This window comes from Canis lupus, chromosome 16, assembly GCF_048164855.1.
Source record: "Canis lupus baileyi chromosome 16, mCanLup2.hap1, whole genome shotgun sequence".
Classification (NCBI taxonomy): Eukaryota; Metazoa; Chordata; class Mammalia; order Carnivora; family Canidae; genus Canis; species Canis lupus.
The window spans coordinates 6804725-6822830 of NC_132853.1; the positions used below are offsets into that span (position 1 = coordinate 6804725).

An 18106-nucleotide genomic window follows, 5' to 3' on the forward strand; every position below is an offset into this window, starting at 1 on the left:
TTGTGAGAAACAGGTGAATGAACACACATACTATGCTTAACAACGGGGGGGCTGGTACGCAGTGAGCATGCAATAGATGTTCATGGTAATCTGTCATTGCCAGTCTCTGGGTTTCTAGTTCAGTACAAACCCATTTGCCCAGTGGTGACCTTCAGGGTCACCTACTCTGGACAAGGCACCCTGCCAACATTGAAGACCAAGCCTGCCCTTCTGGTGCTCACAGTCAAGCTGGGAAATGCCTGAGATCTGAAGTTGGCAAGAAGAGGGGCAGAAAACACTGGGCAGAAGGTATAACATGCATGAAGACTGGGGCACAGAGAACTTAAAGCTCCCCCAGAAGGTCCACACGGCTGGAGATCGGGACCAAAGGTGAAGAGAAGAGAGGAGTGGCAGAGGGGGTCAGACATCTGGTGCCTGGGAATGACAGAGTCCACAGAGCCAGGGATGGCTAGAAGGGAAGGAAGTGGTCAGGCTTGCATTTTGGAAGGATCTGCTGGCTGACCTAGAGGGCACATTGGACGGGAGGGGGGCCAAGGGAGAGTGGGAGCCCAACCCATACAGGGGCAAAGGTTGTAGACACAGGGAACGGACTCCTTTAGGTGGGAAGCTCCTAGGGTCTGGGTAAGTATTGAGCTAGTAGTTGGGGGCGGGGGGATCCAGGATGGACTTGGGATCCAGCCAGGGTCCAGGTGCATGGCTGGAACTGATATTCTGGAAATTGAAGGAGGAGAAAAGATCGTGCATCCCACTTGGGCCACTCCAGCTGCAGCTGCACCCAGGGACCTTGGTGGCTTGAGTTCCAGGCTTTGGGGAACAGCGCTTCAGTTCCTTCTGTCAGTATGCCCTTCCTCATGGGGCAAGGAATCTTTGCCACCAAGATCCATGATCTGGGCACTGGGATCCTGGAATTCCCTGCTCGATGGCCCCCAGCTCACTTCCTGGGTCCATCTTCCTGAGGATGGCCTGAGCTGGCCATTTGGACACCCCTGAGCTCTAGGGCAGGCCCAGAGGTGGCTGTTTGCAGGGGATGTGGACAGAATTTATGCACACAGGCTGGAGTGTCCGTGCCAGAGCACACAAAGCCCCTCATAGAAAAGGACAGGACCTGGGAGGCTGAAAGAAAAGGTGGGCCCAGTGGGCGGGGCTGTCTCTCCCCATGGATCCCAGGAATCTGAGACTTCTAAGTACAAACCCAACCTTCTAGGTTTGTATTTGACCTTAGGAAGGCGTATTTATCAAAGAAGGAGGATGGAACATATTTTATTTAGCAGTTTATTAGCTTGATTTATAACTTGTGAATACTTAGACCTCTGCTTGTACTCCTGCCCGCCAGTACTGCCCAGAGAGAAGCAGCCTCCCTGGGCCCCTGCACAGCCATCCAGTGGCTGACCTTGACCAGCAGGTAGACTCCTGGGGATCCTCCAGGCTTCCTTCCCAGCATCTTGACCTCACTGTGCTCTATCCAGTCCTTCTGCTTATGTCTGCGTTACCCTTTGCAAATTCATCTCCAGCCCCTCCTCCTCCAGGAAGCCTTCCCTCCCCAGAGGCGGTGGCTTTCCAGTTTGTGGCTGGTATTTTTGTTCACAGGGGCCTGTGGTGGTCTAATGCGCAAGGATGTGGGCCCTGTCCCTCCTGCAGCATCAGAAGCTCCTAGAAGCAGCACCTCCCGCAGAACCAGTATCTTGCAGAGGGTAGGAGTCTAGCTCAGAACACACACACACTTGAGGTCAAATCCCAGCTCTGTGACTTTCTTGCTGTGTGACCTTGGGAGGCGGCTTCGCTGCTCTGAGCCTCTTTCCACTTCTGAAAACCCATAATCATAACCGTACCTCTCGCAGCGAGGAGGCAATGTGGAACGCGGAGCCCACGTGTGCCCAGCATTTGGCAAGTACTCGGGGAAGGAATTAGGAAGGGCAGGAGTTACATCATTCACGTCTTTTTACAGCTGAGAAAACAAGCAGAGGAGGTTCAGCGAGGTGAGGCCGGTTGCCCAAGGTCACACAGCCTGGAGCGGGACAGCAGCCCGAGCCAGGCCGGGCAACCTGCGCTCTAATCACGGCCCTGCGGCCCAGGCCTGCCCCCACACCTTACCTCTCCCCGGTCTCCGTGGCCCTTGGGCGCCCGGTGGCCGCGGGGGGCCGCGGGGACGAGGGGCAGGGCCGGGACTCGCCCGCGGGGCGGGACGGGTTAACCAGCTCCGCCGCATTGGGCCGGCCTCCGGGGGAACCAGCCAATGGGCGCGCGCCGCGATGAGGTAATGCCGGGGCCGCGAGCAGTGGGCGGGGCCGGCGGGGACCTCGCCCCGCTCACGTTCCCTCTCCCCACCTACCCCTCACCTTTGACCCTGAGGACCCTTCCCCGGCCGCATCCCCGCGGTATACCCCGGTGCTGCAGCGGAGGGTCCGGGGGATAGGGGGGAGGAAGCCCTGGGTCCTTTAAGGTCCAGCAGGGACCCGGAGACCTCTTGCCTCCTCCGGGCCTCAGTTTCCCATTTTGCAAGGTGGGAGCCGGTGATGGCTAAAGGCCGGAGCGGAGGTGGTCGTCCCGGGATCCCGGGAGTCTTCAGCGCCTCCTCGCCCTTGGCCCGGGCGTCAGCGGGCGGCGCGAGGAGTCCCCGGGGCCAAGCGGAGGGAGCCTCGCGGGCCCAGTTCCACCCTCCACGTGGGCCCGACCCGTCAGCCCCTCCCTCCCCCCTTGGGTACCTGCGCCCGACACCCCCCCCTCCGTCCCTTCGCTGCCACCAAGCCCCGGGTTCGTGGCAGAAGTAGCTGGACTTGGAGGTTTCCTAACCAGAGGTCAAAGTTCGATATTAATTGAGCGCCTGCTGCGTGCCGCTCGGAGCCTGGGGCTTGCACGCTGCCCCCCCCCCCCCCCCCGCCGCACCCTTTCCCCGTCGCCCCCGCCCTCCCCCGGGCTGTCCGTCCCCGGCTCCTTCCCGGCAGCCCGCGATCCGGGAACGAAGCGGTTAAAGCCTTTCTAGCCGAGCTGGCAGGGCCGCGGCGGCCGGGCTTATTAGTCAGCTCGCGGGGAGGGGGCGGTGGGGGAGAGGAGGGGCTGGAGTTGAGAACCGCAGAAAGCTATTCTCAGGGGCTCCCAAGTGTGGGGAGGGCGGCTCAGCAGGAGCTGCTGCTTCCCAGAAAGTTGATTATTTTTAACCCAGGAAGAAGAAAGGAAGGAGGCGAGGGAGAAGGACTCAGAAAAAAGAGAGGATTGCAGAGGAGAGGAGAGGAGAGGAGAGGAGAGGAGAGGAGAGGAGAGGAGAGGATGGGGAAGGGGAATGGGGAGAGGGGAGGAGAGAGGCTGAGAGCAGAAGAGAGGGCAGGGAGGGGCAGGGCAGGAGGGGCTGGCAGGGGGTGATGGAAGGGAGTGGAAGGAGAGGCAGGGCCAGGGCCAGTCCAGCCAGGGAGGCCAGCTGGCAGGGGTCTCTGGGAGGGGAATGGATGTGAAGGGGGCACTGCCACCCTCCTTGGCCCTCACTGCACCCCTGCAGCTGTTCTCTCTGCCCCGGTTCGGCCGGGGCCTTCCTGCTGGACCCACCCCTGGCTGCCTTCCTGAGAGCAGCACCCTATGGGCTATCACCAACCCAGGGCTGTGCCAAGAGAGAGTGGGGTCCCCTGAGGCAGTCGAAGTCCTAGGGAGCTGTCCACCCGACAGGCAGCACAGGGACAAGGCCTGGCCCAAGCAGTAACCACTGGGGGAGGGGGCAGGAGGGCTGCCCCCAAAACCTCATGGTCCCCAAAGGGAAAGGAGGAGAGGGCATAAGGCACCCAGGACTCCTTTTCTCCAGCCTTGGGGCAGAGCCTGGCTGAAAACTAAGCCCAGGGAGGGGCGTTAGGACACAATGACAAACAAGAGACACAGCCAGGCCCACACAGGGCTGCTGTCTTGCCTCCAAGCAGAGGCTGCACAAACCACTAGGAATAATGCATTAAATAACAACAAGCAGGCAGTGGGCCTGGAGGGCTGGTCCCAGGGGCCTAATCTCAGCAGGGGTCATAGGAGGGCTCCCGGAGCACCTGGAGTGCTAACTAGGTGAAGAGTGACATGACGGTGAATGGAGTCCCAGGGCACAGACAGAGCCTCAGAGAGGATCAGTGTGGCCCGAGACTGTGGCCCTTGTCATGGAGGTGGCTAGATGTTCGGGGAGAGTTCCATAGAGCAGAATGAGGAGTCCAGACCCGCAGAGCTCCCTGGGCTGCCTGGAAGAGGGGGTGTGTGGGTGTGGGTGTGTCCCTTGCACTGAGTGGCCTGCCCTCCACTTGAGGCAAGGGGGGCACACATCCAGCCCCTGCAGTACCAGGAATGGCCAGGCCTGGCCATACCAGAGGATGATGGATGGAGGACCCCACCCATGGCTGGAAATCCGGCACTGCCCTCTCCACCTCTTGTTACTCTAGAACCCAGGATCAGACTCCGCCCCAAGGAGCAGGAAGCCAGGAGTCCTGGGCTCTTGGCTGGTGGGCAATGTCTGTACCCTGATGCCTGCTGAGGGCCAAGGAGGCCTTGTTGCGGCATCATGGAATCATTCGCACCCACTTCCCTCTTGGGTCCCGTCTGTCCTGTCCCAGGATGGGAAGGCAGGTCTGCTCAGCCTGTGCCAGGGAGTGGCTCCGCCAAAGCCTGATTCCAGGCAGCACCTGGGGGCAGAGCTTGGCCACCCGCAGCTCCGCTCCGAACCTCCCTGCACACCCTAGGCCACATGGCCTGTGGCCTTCCCATCAGTCCTTCCACCTACCCTTAGCCACTCCCCCACAGGTGGCTCATGACCTCATAAAGTCATGATTACAGTTAAGGGACAGACCTGAATCCAAACCCATTGATGACTGGCTGTGAGCTCTGGCAAGTGGCTCTGGCCTCTGTGTGCCTCACATCGTGTGCAAAATGAAGATAATAATGACAACGGCAGAGAAGCAATGGAGGTAAGGCCCTTAGTGAAGAAGTGGCCTGTCCCACCAGGGTCCCTTGCAGGGCTGAATTTCTGCCTCGGAATAATGAGGGGGCTGGGCGGCAGCCTCCAAAGTGCAAGAGTTAGCCTCGCCACCCTCTCTGCACTGGCCAGGCAGTGGTATGGCTCCCATTTAGCAGAGGAGAAAACCAAGGCTCAGAGACATGTGTTGGGTCCAGCCCTGCACAGCAGGAAGGTGGGGGATTGTGGGTTCGCACCCCTTGCCTCAGGAATTCTGTTCCCACTGCCCCTGCCCTCCAAATAAACAAACAAGTGCACAATGCCTCCGCCTCCAGGACGCCGTCCTCTCCCTCCCCAAACCCGCACAGTGACCCTGGGCCGGCCCTCTGCGCCCAGGAGGAGCTGCGTCCCGTCAGGCATCTCTGAGCTGTGCTTTCTCCGTGGTGGAGCACAAAGGAGGGGAGCCGGGCAGAGAAAGAGCCCGACAGGCGAGGAGCCGGCTCCGCGGGCGCTTTTCTCCCCGCTTTCTTCCTCTCCTGGCTCTTTGTTAAGCTCCCTTTCAGCTGAGCCCGCAGAGCCTGGGTGTTCCGAGCTGACAATAATTGCTGCGTCTAGACAGTGTCTGGTATGAGGCCTCCCTCTCCAGCGCCTCCCCGGCCTCCCCGAGGCTCCTTTCCCAGCCCTGCGGCCCAGCTCCACGCCCCCCATTTCCCATACCCCTTCTCCTCTCTGGCTGCCCCCCCCCCAGGTCGCCCCTCCTGCTCAGACCTTCCCGGCTCCCTCTCCCCATCCCACCCTTGGGCGGGCACACACTCACCCCCTTCCCTCCCCTGAAATCCAGGGAACAGAGGCCAGTTGTGCATTTGGCTCCAGCTGGGAGACCTTGGGGGAGACTATAGGCGCCCAGGAGCAGGAGGTCCCTCACTTTGCTGGGCTTGGGGCTGAGCTGGGAAGCTCTGGGATCCACCCCACCCCTGCCCTCCCCTCTCCATCCAGACCTAGATGGGAACCCAGAGGAACCTGAGTAGGAGGGACTTAGGAGAGGTGGCACTTCTTGGCACCTCCAACCACCAGACACTGATGGAGTGGTTTCAGGAGGTGTGAGGAGTGGGAAGTCGGATTTCACAAGTTCTAAGGTCTATTCCCACCCCAGGTCAGGTCAGCAGCTCTGGAAGATTCCCCAGGAGCCAGAGGTTCCTCACTGGTGTCAGAATTGAGGCCCTCTGGGTGTCAAGACCATAATAATAACATCCAACGTTTGCTCAGCCCTTTCCCTGCTCTGACCACTGTGCAAATTCTGTACAAACATTCATTTATTTAACCTCCCAACATTTATTTAATCTCACTAAGAGAGAGAGAGAGAAAGGGAATGAGCCTATTATTTACCATTTTACAGATGAGGAAACTGAGACCCAGGGAGGCTAAGTAGCGGTCACAGAGCCAGCGAATGGAGGAGCCCAGATTTGAAGCCACAGAAGCTGGCTCCAGCCCCAGTAATTACCAATGGTACAAACATTAAACGCTTACTGAATACCTGGGGCTGAGATGAGCACTTTACACTTATTATGTCCTTTAGCCTCATGACACTGTTGGGTAGGATCCAGGGTTCTGTCCATTATACAGACTAAAAGAGCATGGCTGAGGGCTGCTGGGTGTGGCCAGATAGTGCAGAGAGGCCTGGTCATCCAGGATCTCTCCGTAAAAGGCTTGACAGGAAGTAGAAGCTTCTGTGCCATTTTCCACTTCTTCCCTCTGGGCCTTCTTGAGCACCTCCTGGGCATGCAGCTCTGGCCAGGCTGGAGCAGACAGAGGCCAAGGTGGGGCTCTGTCATCACAAGACCATGACTGGCAAGTCCGCCAGTTTCCATCTTGAGTGGAAATTATGATGATGCTCAAGGGGCACAGGGTCTCTGGGAGCCGAGGGGAGGGGCCCTAAATCCAAGAAGGCTTCTTGGAGGAGGAGGAGAGGTGTTCCTGACAGAGGGAATCACACGTAAGAAAGTCCCAAAGTGAGAGAGAAATGGGGTCAATTTCAGAGGACCCGGGAACCCTGAGCAGCTTCAGGCTGGACAGGAGTGGGGGTCAGGGAGGCGAGAGCCCGGCTGATAGGAGGGGCCTTGATCGCAAAGCCAGCTGGAAGCTGGTACTTATCCTAAGGCAGGCAGGCAGAGCCGTGATAATTGGGGATGTTGCAGGGGGCAGGCTGGGGGGAATGGAGAGGCCTGCCCCGTTATACAAAGATGGCCTCCCCTCATGTTGGGGACTGGCCTACAGGTGTGTCTTCCATGTCATTCCGGACATGGGAAGTGGTGGCCTGGAGGTGAGGGTAGCCTGGCGTGCTCCCCGAGGCAATGAGGCCAGGTACTGAATGGCCTTCAGAAAGAAGCAAGGTATAGGGAGCAGCAAAGGTTTGGTGGCTTAGGAAGAGGATTAATTGGGAAGATTAATCCAGAACCTTCACAGGATGGCTCAGAAGAGCACACTTGGAGGCAGGGAGGCCGAGAAGAGGTCACTGCCAAGTCGGTTTCCCTTCTCACCTCCACCCTCTCCTCCCTCTGCAGTCATTTTGATTCCGCACCGCCTCCCCCCTCCATGCGCTGCCTTGCACTCTGCCCCCACCCCCCACCCCCACCCCCACCCCCACCAGCTGGAGTTGGAAGGAAGATGCAGACCATGGAGGGAAATGTCAGAACGCGCAAGCCCATGCTTGAACACCTCTCGTGGCCGCCAGGGGCTGACGCTGGCAGATCCACTGATGAGCTTGGAGCCTGCCACCTCTGGGTCTGCCTCAGAGCGACGCGGCCACGGGCCGGGTCATCACATCTCCAGACTTGACTCGGAGTGCACAGCATAGGCCCAAGAGGGAGCTGGGGGCAAGCGGACATTGCACCTCCTGTCCGCAGATGGTGCAGTGCTGTGCTGCCCATCTGATGCTGGGGCTTCACACGCTGGGACAGCAGGAAAGTCGGGGCAGGCAGGGGACATAAAGCAGACGAGGAAGGTACGGTAGCCTACTGGTGTAGACCTGAATCACGCAGGCCTGTCATCTCTGACCCCAAACCCCTGGTTCGAGAACTCAGAATTTTCTCAGTTGTAGAAAGATGATATGACACATATACTGCCAATTTCCCAACACCCCCCAATGAGGTGTGGGGCAACTCGTGTAATCACACACATTAACATGTCCGCAGCAGAGCAGATGAACAAAGATGATGACTACTCACTCAATCCCAGTTCCTTGTCTTACCAATGAGGCCACGTGGTGCCCAGCTCCCAGGGTGGTCCTGAGAATTTGATGCCTCCCATGGTGCCAGCCAGCCTGAAAGTGCCTCAGACCCAGGTTCCTGTCCTGCCCCCCACCCTTTGCACTTGCTGCTCCTTTCCGGAATATCCCTCCCCAGACATCTCAGAAGATGGCTTTGTCACTTCCACGAGGACTCAGCCAGGTTGCTCTTCCTTCCCAGCACCTGCCACCTGACCTAGAACTTAATCAAGGACTCCTTTATTTTTTTTTAAGATTTTATTTATTTATTTATTCATGAGAGACACAGAGAGAGAGAGAGAGAGAGGCAGAGACACAGGCAGAGGGAAAAGCAGGCTCCGTGCAGGGAGCCCGACGTGGGACTTGATCCTCGGTCTCCAGGATCACGCCCTGGGCCAAAGGCAGCACTAAACCGCTGAGCCACCCGGGGCCGCCCAAGGACTCCTTTATTAATTGCCTTCTCTCTCTCTCTCTCTCCCTCCCTCTCCGTGGAGTGCGAGCTCCTCCAGGGTGGGTCTCTTTCCTGTTGCCCACTGGGTGCCAGCACCTACGACAATGTTGCACAGGGGCCCTCCCAGTCCCCGGCATGCACAACGGCCTGTTCAAGTGCCCTGCACATCAGACCAGCGCAGTAAAGCCTTGCTGGTACCATGGTCATTACTGATGTTATTGATGCTCTTGCTGTTTCTATTATTATCATCTTATTATGTTCCTGAGCTGATCCCAGACCTTGGTTCTCCAGCCTGTGAAATGGGCATCCTGGGGAACCAGGCTCCAGAAGCTCAGGGAAGCCTGGAGAGTGGGGTGGGGGGAGGCAGCAGTAGCTGCAGGAGAGACAAAGAATGCCGCCCGCCCACCTGGGGGAGCCTGCGCCCCTCACTGGAGAGAGAGGCCCAGGAGAAGCTCCGAGAACGCCAGCCCCAGCGCAAGAGGGGCTGCCAGAAGGCCATACATAATTCATTGCCAAATGGGACCGCGGGTGGCTCACTGCGCCGTGAGCTGGGGGCTCACTCTGCGCCTGGCACTTTGCTGACTGCTTCTCACACGTCGCCTCATTGCATCTTCGCGGGTTTGCAGGGTGCGATCCTGCCCCTCCCCCTGGCTCACCAAGAGGGGACCTGAGGTTCAGAGGATCGGGTGCCCGCTTGAGTCGCATAACTTCTCAGGGCCCAAGCTGGGCCTCGGGTTAGGAGACTGGGTTGCGATCCAGCAGCCCCAGTCACCGCGTCTCTGTGGAGGGCAGACGCAGCCCAGGGGAGGGCCTGGAGGGACACAGGAGAACGCTCACCCGCAGGGCAGGCAGGGGACAGGGTGGATGACAGAGGGGCTGTGAAAGGCTGGGGACAGGCATCGCGTCCCTGACCCACAGCCCACTTCCCTGTGTTCTCTTCCCCTTCAGTGACCATCAAGAGCACTAGCTCTGGACTTTCAAGGGCTCAGTTTGCTCAGCTGTACAATGGGAATGACAAGACCCACCCCCTGGGACTAGGAGCTCATGTAGATGGGAGCTGGCCCCAAAAGCGACATTGGCTCCAAAAGCAGCACCTGCCAAGGGGAAAAGCCAATCCCCAAAAGTTACATATTCTGCGATTCTGTTCAGATAACATTTTTTGAAATAACATTTTAGCAATGTTGGACAGATTAGACATGGTTGGGGATTCAGGACAGCTGGATGGGGATGAAATGGGGTGTGGTTATAAAGGAACAGCAGCAGAGACTCTTGTGGTGATGGATCCTGACGCCGAGGGACACCCTGTGACAAAACTGTATGGAACTAAGTGCAGGTGCAAAGGAGGAGAAGCAGAAGGCTGAGTGAGCGGGGTGGGTTGTGTTGTGCCCATGCCCCAGCTGGGACATCAGCCTGTCGTTTTGCCACACTTTTCTGTTGGGGGCGACCAGGGGCAGGTACCTGGGCTCTCTTGGCATCACTTCTCACACCTGCATCTCAATCTACAGTTAGCTCAATAAAAAAATTTATTTTTTTATTTTTATTTTTTTAATAAAAAATTTTAATTAAAAAATATCATCTGCTGGGGCGCCGGGGTGGCTCAGTCAGTTGAATGTGTGCCTTCAGCTCAGGTCATGATCCCAGTGTCCTGGGATTGAGCCCCAAATCGGGCTCCCTGATCAGTGGAGAGTCTGCTTCTCTCTCTCCCTCTGTGATCTCTCTCACTTTCTCTCAAATAAATAAATAAATACAATCTTTTTTTTTTTTTTTTTAATGTCATCTGGGGATCCCTGGGTGGCTCAGCAGTTTAGCACCTGCTTTGGGCCCAAGGCATGATCCTGGAGTTCCGAGATCGAGTCCCACATCGGGCTCCCTGCATGGAGCCTGCTTCTCCCTCTGCCTGTGTCTCTGCCTCTCTCTCTCTCTCTCTGTGTGTGTGTGTGTGTGTGTGTCTCATGAATGAATAAATAAATAAATAAAATCTAAAAAAATAAAATAAAATTAAAAATGTCACCTGCCTCTGCCTCAAAAGGGTTAAGTGAGTTACTGTGTGCAGTTCTCCCCATCACAGCATCCAGACCAGGCCAGGGACTAGGGGGCATTTGCCTGGCAGCTAGAGTTTTCCTCACTGAATTATTCTTCCTGCCTCACTCAGAGTATCCCCAGTCTTCACTCCAGAATGTTCCTGCCCTCTTCCACCTTCCCATAGACAAGAATTCAATACCGCCCCATGAGACTCTAGAATAGATTCTGGAGGAGGACAAGGAAGGCCTTTGTCATCAGTCTCCTGTCTGCATGCGGCGGGGAAACCCAGCCATGCTCAGAGGCGTTCAATCAGGATTGTGAGAACCATGACCTCCACTCCCATGACCCCCTGGGTCTCCTGCCTCTGGGACAGTTAGGGGCAGATCAAAGCATGTTGAGTTTCAGGCAAGTGGGTCCTAGACCTAGCCAAGCTCTGTCTCACTGAGTAATTCTAGACAATCATTATCCTCTCTTTGGTACTTAACTTCCTCATTTGAGGCACAAAGGAATTGGACTAGATTATACTGAGCGGTCTCCAGGGCCCGTGATGCTGGCCAAAGAGGACTTTCTGTCTCATTCCGTGTGACTGGACAAGAAGAACTTGGCCCCAGGCCTTCCATCCCCTCCTGCATGTGACCTTGGGCCCTCCCTGCCTTTCAGCATCAGTACAGCCAGAGGGTCACACAGCGTGGGTCGTTAAGTCACTCAACAAACATCCACTGTGTCCTCTCTATGCCAAACACTGGCACAGACATTGGTGGGAAAAAAAAAAGTCGGGAAAAAAATACTGTTCTTGCTTTCATAGAACTTGCAGTCTAGAATGCCACAATTAAATCAAAAATCACAATCGAGATTATACAGAGAAGGACAGTGCTCAGTTGGGACGGTGTGCTTAGGGGCCTCGTGAGGGCTTCCCTGAGAAGTGGCAATTCAGTGGAGGTCTGAGCGAGGAAGTAATGCTAAGCCAATGGGGTGGCCATGGTAGTGGCAGCAGGAACTGGGGGCCGGTGCAGACACACCCTGGGGTGTGAGGGATCATGATTCAGAAAGAACCATGGGCAGCAGGTACAGGTATGAGGCAAGCATGGGAGGCAACAGTGTCGGGCTGAGGAGCCTCATCTCCATCTCAGACAGAAGGGATCCTCTGAGATGCATTACGCAGGGGAATCACCAGTTTGGATCTGTGTCTTGAAAATCTCCTGTTTACCGAGAGGAAAAGGGGATCTCTCACGGGCCGTCACTAATGCGTTGAATAGTTTTTACCGTGGTGTTACTTAAACATGTACCAACATAAAATGAGGCATAAATTCCTTGTAGCTCTTAGACAACCATAAAACCAAGACACATTGATCAAATACAAAATCAATTCAAATCAGATTAATTTTATGTGATTTAGTATGTCTTTTGTTTGAAACCCTGTCACCAGCTCCAGTAAGAACATGGCCCAACTACTGTGGTTCTGAGTTTGTGGGGCAGTGCAGATTGGCCTTGTAAATCAATAAGACCTAGGCAGACAATTCAAGAGGGAAGACATGGGGGAACGGGGAAGAAATGCTTGAATTAAAGTACGAGAGAATATCCAAATGATCAACAAACACATGAGAAGGTGCTCAGCTTCATGACTCATCGGAAGGGACACAAGTTAGGACCACAGGGAGCTACCACCTCAGATTCCAGCACAGCTTCGGGGAGGGGGACCCACAGTACCAAGTGTTGGTGGGCCAGATGAGCAACCAGAAAGCCTCGTGGCCGGTGGGAATGTGAATTGGTCAAACCACCGTGGGAAGCGTGCACTAGGTCTACTCCAGCTGAGCACGCCCTGCCCTCTAACGCAGCACTTCCACTTCTAGGCACAGATCCAACAGAAGCACATCCGTGCGTTCACCAAAGGACGTGACCTGCAATATTCACCATGGCACTATTGGTAATAGTCCTAAATGGAGTGAACCCAACTGTCCTGCAGCTGTAGAAAAAAATGAAGGATAAATGAATTGCAAACTATCCGTGTGGTAGACAACTGGCCAGCTTTCAAGATGCATGATCTATAACTATAAGCCACAATATAGACAAAGCTCACAAACATCCTGTGCAAAAGATGTCTTATATACAGATGACAGAAACAGGTACAACTGGTTAGGCATCATGGTAGATGTTAGGCATCATGGTAGATGGAGATTAGGCATCATGTGTTAGGCATCATGGTAGATGGAGATTACCTTCATGAGGAGGTGGGGTAGTGACCAGGGATTCGGAGGAGGAGGAGACCATTGGACTGGACAGTGGAGGAAGTTGCTAGAAACAGCACGTTGGTCCTCAAAGCTCTGAATTCAATTGAAAGGCCAGAGATGGGGTGCGGTGGGGTGGGGAGGGAGGGACCAAGAGGTACAGCCCGGGATCCCCCAGCCTCCTTTCCTTACCCACAAGGACCACCAAACTAGCAAGCAGTAGCCCAGGCCTATAGAGCCCACCCTGGCCTGACAGAGCCTAAGGCACCTTGTCCTCCTTCAACCCCATGACATTGCCTTGCTGTTCTGTACCACAACTGTTGACCAGAGATGCTTTGGCTTGGCGGTGGGAGCCAAGGATAAGGGAGGGGCTGACCCTATAGGCCAGAAAGTGGGAGCTCCTCCAGGGGAGAGGCCTTGCAGGCAGTGCTGGGACACTGGACACTGGTAAGCAGCTTCCAGGGGAGGAGTGGGCGCCAGGCAACATGAGGCGGCCACATTGGCACAAGCTGCCGACCCTGGCCAGCCTCAGGCAAGCTCGGCTCCAGCCCTGGCTTTGATCATCCATTTGTTTGTGCCTTCACCTCCCCTGCCCTGCTGCTTTAGAGCGAGTAAAGGGGGGAGGGCCATTCCCTGCCCCTGAAAAGTGGACAAATAACCCACACGCAGCTGCCAGTGAGGAGGGCCTTGCCTGTCTGCATGAAGCTGGTGTTCCACAAAGGCCAGGTGGATGAATGCTCAGCAGGGCGGGATGCTGTGTGGATGGCTGACTGGGGCCTCCCCACAGGAAGCTCACTGACAGGCTTCCCAGAAAATGGGATTGTAAAATCAGACTCAGAGTTTTTGCTTAAGAAGCACCCACTGTGGGCCAGGCACGGGGCTCAGAGCTCTGATGCACAAGCTCATTTAATCCTCCCATTTACAGACCCTGAACTCACACAAGACTATTTTTAAAACCAAGTCTGACAGTATCTGCCTTTCCGTTGGAGTGTCTAGTCCTTTTACATTAAATGTACTCGTCGTAGTAGGTAGGTTTACATCTAGCCTCTTGCTATTTATCATCTATTTGTTCCTTCTCTTCTCCGTGCCTCTTTCACTGCCTTCTGTTGGGTTAATCAAGTATTTATAAATATTCCATTCTGTCTTTGTTTACTTTTTTAGCTATACCTCTTTATATCTTTGGTTGCTCTAGGAGGGGCTACAATATGTATTCTTAAATTATCACCATTTACCTTCTGGTAATAAAACATTACTTCATATATTCTGTAAGAACTTTACAAAAGTAGAATTTTATTTTTGCCTCTCCTGTCTTTTGTATTATTGTGGTCATATATTTTACTTTTATATGTAATAAATCCCAGAATGCACTGATATTTTTGCTTTAAGGAGTCCATTATTTTTAAAGAAGTTCAGAAAAGAAAAATTGTCTTATGTACCCACTTATGTCTTTAACATTACCGGAGCTATTTTTTTTCCCCTGTCAATCTGAAATTCTATCTGGTAAATAATTTCCCTTAAACCTAATATGAGGGCATCTGGGTGGCTCAGTTGGTTAAACATGATTGTTTAATCATGTAATTGGAGTCCCAGGGAAGAAGTTGGTTAAAACTCTTGATTTTAGCTCAGGTCACGAACTCAGGGCTATGAGATGGAGCCCTGCATTGAGCTCCACACTGGGCATGGTGCCTGCTTAAGATCTCTCTCTCTCTCTCTCTCCCTCCCCCCCCATAGTCCCTCCTCACCTCTCTCCCTCTCTAAAAAATAAAAATAAAAAAATAAGTAAAATGCTTAGGAAAAACCCTAAACCTTTCTTTGGCATTTCTTTGTTTTTAAAATAGGCTCCACACCCAGTGTGGAGCCCAACGTGGGGCTTGAACTCACGACCCTGAGATCAAGACTTACGCTGAGATCAAAAGTTGACACTTAACCAACTGAACCACCCACATAGCACTGGCATTTCTTATCATACAGGTCTCCTGGCAACAAATTCTCTACTTTTATTTACCCAAGAATTTAAAATCTTTTTCCATTTGGAAAGATATTTCACTGAGCATTCTAATAGATTTTTTTCCCTTTCATCATTTTTGAGGTGTTGCTCCATTGTCTTCTGACTTACATTGTTTTTATGAGAAGTCTGTTGTCTCTTACATCATTGTTCATTGCATAATTGTCTTGGTTCTTTGGTTTGTTTCTTTTCTTCTCTTCTCTTTTCTTTTTTTTCCAGCTGCTTCCCAGATTCTCTCTTGATTGCTGGTTTTCAGCAGTCTGGCCATGGTGTGCCTAAGTACAGTCTTCTTTGTCATTATCATGATTAGGGTTTACTGAACATCCTTGACTGTTTTTTCAAACAGAACATTCTCAGCCAATATTTTTTCATCACCTACTTCTTTTCTGCCCTATTATCTGACTCTTCTCCCCTGGGACTCCAATTACATGTGTGTTAAGACTGCTCAATCCCATCCCACAGATTATTGAGATTCTGTTCATTTTTGTCATTTTTTTCTTCATGCTTCAGTGTGGGTAATTTCTATTGACCTGTACTTAAAGATTTTATTTATTTATTTGAGAGAGAGAAAGAGATGGAGACAGGGCACAAGGGGAGGAGCAGAGGGAAAAAGCAGACTCCCTGCTAAACAGGGAGCCTGACTCAGAGCTCAATCCCAGGACCCTTGAAATCATGATCTGAACCAAAGGCAACCACTTAACCAACTGAACCACCCAGGTGCCCCTATTGACCTGCCTTTAAATTTATTGGTCCTTGGGGCACCTGGGTGGTTCAGTTGGTTAAGCATCTGACTTTTGGTTTCAGCTCAGTCGTGATCTCAGGGTCGTGAGATTGAGCTCTGAATTGGGCTATGTGCTCAGTGGGGAGTCTGCTCAAGATTCTCTCTCTCCTTCTCCCTCTTCCCCCTGCACCATACACTCTCTCTCTCTCTCTCAAAATAGACAAATACATCTTTAAAAAATTTTAATTTTAATTTTAAACTTGTCTTTTTAAATTGGGTCTAGCCCATCCAGGGGATGTTTATATGGCTTTTAATCCCATCCAGTGAACATTTGACTTTTGAGATATTGATTTTATAGTTTAGAATTTGATCTGATGCTTTAAAAAAAAAGTTTCCTTATCTCCTTTTTATGTCCTGCTCCAAAAAAAGATATGAAGTCCTAAGCCCCAGGACCTCATAATATGACCTTATTTGAAAATAGGGTCATTACAGATGTAATTAGTAAAATGAGGCCACACTGGAGTAAGGTGAGTCCTCAATCCAGTAAGACCGGTGTCCTTGTAAGAAAAGGAGAGAGGGGCACCTGGGGGACTCAGTCAGTTGAGCGTCTGCCTTTGGCTCAGGTCATGATCTTAGGGTACTGGGATCGAACCCCATATAGACTCCCTGCTCAGCGGGAGTCTCCTTCTCTCTCTTCCTCTCCCCCTCCTCACCCCCTTCATGCTCTCTCTTTCTCTCTCTCTCTCTCTCTCTCTCCCTCTCTCTCAAATAAATAAGATCTTAAAAAGAGAAAGAAAGAAAAGAAGAGAGACCAAGAAAATACCATGTGAAGAGGGAGGTTAGGATTGGAGTGATGCACACACAAGCCAAGGAACATCAGGGATTATCAGCCTCACCAGACGCTAGGAGACAGGCATGGAATAGATTGTTCCTCAGGGCCTTCAGAAGGAACTAACCCTGGCCAACACCTAAATTTCAGACTTCTAGCCTCTGGATATGTGAGAGAATAAATTTTTTTTTCTTTTTTTTCTTAAGATTTTATTCATTTACTCATGAAAGACACACACAGAGAGAGAGGCAGAGACACAGGCAGAGGGAGAAGCAGGCTCCACAGAGGGAGCCTGATGTGGGACTCGATCCCAGAACCCCAGGATCACACCCTGGGCCAAAGGCAGGTGCCAAACCGTTGAGCCACCCAAGGACCTCCCAAGAGAATAAATTTCTGAGAGAATAAACCATCCAATCTGAGGTACTTTGTTCTGGCAGCTCTAGGAAACTAATGTACTACTAAAATTTCTCATGTCTTCATCCATTATAATTGCCTTTTCCCATAGACTTTTTTTAAAAAGATTTTATTTATTTATTTATGAGAGACACAGAGGGGCAGAGGGAGAAGCAGACCCCTTGTGGGGAGCCCATGCAGGACGCAATACTAGGCCAGGATCATGACCTGAGCCGAAGGCAGATGCTCAACCACTGAGCCACTCAGGTATCCCTCCCATAGACTCTTTAACAAATGTATCATAAGGACTTAAAAGTTTGCTTACTAGGGCATCTGGGTAGCACAGCATTTGGTTGAGTGTCTGAATCTCAGTTTTGGCTCAGGCCATGATCTCAAGGTTGTGGGATTGAGCCAGATATCAGGCTCCACTCGGCACAGAGTATACTTAGGATTCTCTCTCCCTCTCCCTGCCCCACCTGCTTGTGTGCTCACTCTTTCTTTCTCTCTCTCAAATAACTAAATAAATCTTTAAATTTAAGGAAAAAATTAAATAAAAGTTTACTTACTAGTTCCAACATATGTTTTTTTTTTTAAGATTTCATTTATTTATTCATGAGAGACACAGAGAGTGAGGCAGAGACACAGGCAGAGGGAGAAGCAGGCTTCCTGCCAGGATCCCAGTACAGGACTCAATCCCAGGATCTGGTGATAATGACCTGAGCTGAAGGCAGATGCTCAACCACTGAGCCACCCAGGTGCCCCTCTGGGTTGTCTTTGATCTGTTTCTACTGACTTAAAAAAAAATTGTCTATGTGTCACATTTTCCTGTCTCATCCCATATCTAGCAATTTTTAAATTTATGCTGGTCATTGTGTGATACAATGTAGAAATTCTGGATTGTGTTATCTTCCTCTGAAGAATTTTGTATATTGTCCTATTAAATTTTTGGCCCTTTACCTTGATTTTGTAGAGGCTTGGTGTTAGACTTCGTTAGGACAGGTTTACTTCTAAGTCATTGTCTCCCAGGATCTCACTGAAAAGCCTTGTGTTTAACAAACCACTCTAACTTGATGAAATCTGAACTAGGAAATGTGTTTCCTCAATGCCAACCAGCTACAGAAATCTCTGCTCAGCATTTTCAGTCCTCCAGCTGTGTTTTCTCCTTAGTGTCAGAACCCATGCCAGAGTCAGCCAAGGACTTAGGGGAGTTTTCTCCCTAAGTGGCTCTCTTTTCTGGGATTTTTCTCTCTCAATTTCCAGCTCTCTAGAGGCTCTAAACTCCAATTTCCTAC

General features: G+C 52.4%; 2 long non-coding RNA genes across 6 annotated transcripts in view; both read right to left on the reverse strand.

Moving 5' to 3' along the window:
- LOC140605853 (uncharacterized) overlaps positions 1–18106 on the reverse strand; it is a 91540-nt gene that overhangs the window by 39209 nt on the left and 34225 nt on the right. The window lies entirely within an intron of this gene.
- LOC140605856 (uncharacterized) lies at positions 1245–2715 on the reverse strand. Its single transcript, XR_012008402.1, has 2 exons — positions 2092–2715; positions 1245–1945 (listed from the first exon to the last, which is right to left on the reverse strand). It is a non-coding gene; the product is annotated as an uncharacterized lncRNA (long non-coding RNA).